General features: G+C 37.6%; 1 protein-coding gene across 2 annotated transcripts in view; it reads left to right on the top strand.

Annotated features, from left to right (window-relative positions):
• The window catches only part of NFAT5 (nuclear factor of activated T-cells 5, tonicity-responsive), a 130,838-nt gene that overhangs the window by 18,281 nt on the left and 111,204 nt on the right, over positions 1-1,353 (top strand). The window lies entirely within an intron of this gene.

Genomic DNA, 1,353 nt, shown 5'->3' with positions numbered 1-1,353 from the left:
GGGGTCTCGCTCTTGCTCAGGCTGGTTTCGAACTTCTGAGCTCAAACAATCCTCCCGCCTCGGCCTCCCAGAGAGCTAGGAGGATTACAGGCGTGAGCCACCGCGCCCGGCCTCTATAACATTTTTATCATCTCAAAAAGAAACCCCTTACCCATTAAGCAGTCATTATCCGTTCTCTTCTTCCCTCAGACCCTGGCAACCACTGTTTAACTTTCTGTCTCTACATATTTGCCTGTTCTAGACATTTCATATACAAGGAATCATATAATACATGGTTTTTTGTTACTGGCTTGTTTCACTTAGCATGTTTTCGGGATTCATCCATGTTGTAGTCTATCTCAGTAATTTATTCCTTTTTTAAAAAAAATCAGTTCAATCTCTAATTCATTCCTTTTTATATTCCTTATAATGGCTGAATAATATTTCATTATGTGGCTATACCACATTTTATTTATCCATTGATTAATTGATATTTGAGTTGTTGCCACATTTTAACTGTTATCAACGATGCTGCTGTGAACATTCACATACACGTTTTTTGTAGACAGATGTTTTCATTTCTCTTGCGCATATATATATATGTATATATATACCTAGAATTGCTGGGTTGTATGGTAACCCTATATCTAACTTTTGGAGGAACTGCTGCCAAACTGCTTTCATGGTGGCTGCACCATTTTTTCACTTTCATCAGTAATACGTAAGGGTTCTGATTTTTCCACATCTTTGACGATACTCGTTATTGTCTGTCTTTTTTGACAGTAGCCATCTTAGTGGATATGAAGTGGTATCTCTTGTGGTTTTAAGTTAATTTCTCTAATGATTAATGATGTTGAACATCTTTTCATGCTGATTATTGGCCATTAGTATATCTTCTTTGGAAAAATGTCTATTCAAGGCTTTTGCCCATTTTTCATGTGATTTAAAATTTTTTTTTTGTGTGTGTGTGTTTTCTTTTTTTTTTTTATTTTTTTTTTTATTTCAGCAAATTATGGGAGTACATACGTTTAGGTTACGTGTGTTGCCCTTGGTTCCCCCCCCACCGAAGTCCGTGTTTCAAATATGTCCATCCTTCGGGTAGTGCGCATTTCCCTCCTTGTGTATACAAATACCCCTCCCCTCCTCCCTCTTCCCCCCTCCTCCCACCGCCCTTCCCCTTCCCCAGCATCCACTATTTTGGGGAATCAAACATCCTTTCGTGTTTACTTCATCTTCCACAGCTTCTGGAAAAGTATTTGAACTCTAGCACCTAATATCCTTGGGTCATTGAACTATAGGCATTTTCTGTTTTAATATTTTTCTCAGTGTTACATTTTTCTTTAGTATTACTTTTATAACCAGAGGTGAAAGTAA

This window comes from Propithecus coquereli, unplaced genomic scaffold (assembly GCF_000956105.1).
Source record: "Propithecus coquereli isolate 6110/MARCELLA unplaced genomic scaffold, Pcoq_1.0 Scaffold67, whole genome shotgun sequence".
Lineage (NCBI taxonomy): Eukaryota > Metazoa > Chordata > Mammalia > Primates > Indriidae > Propithecus > Propithecus coquereli.
Note: the sequence above shows the minus strand (reverse complement) of the source record. Positions and strands in the feature narration are given on the sequence as shown.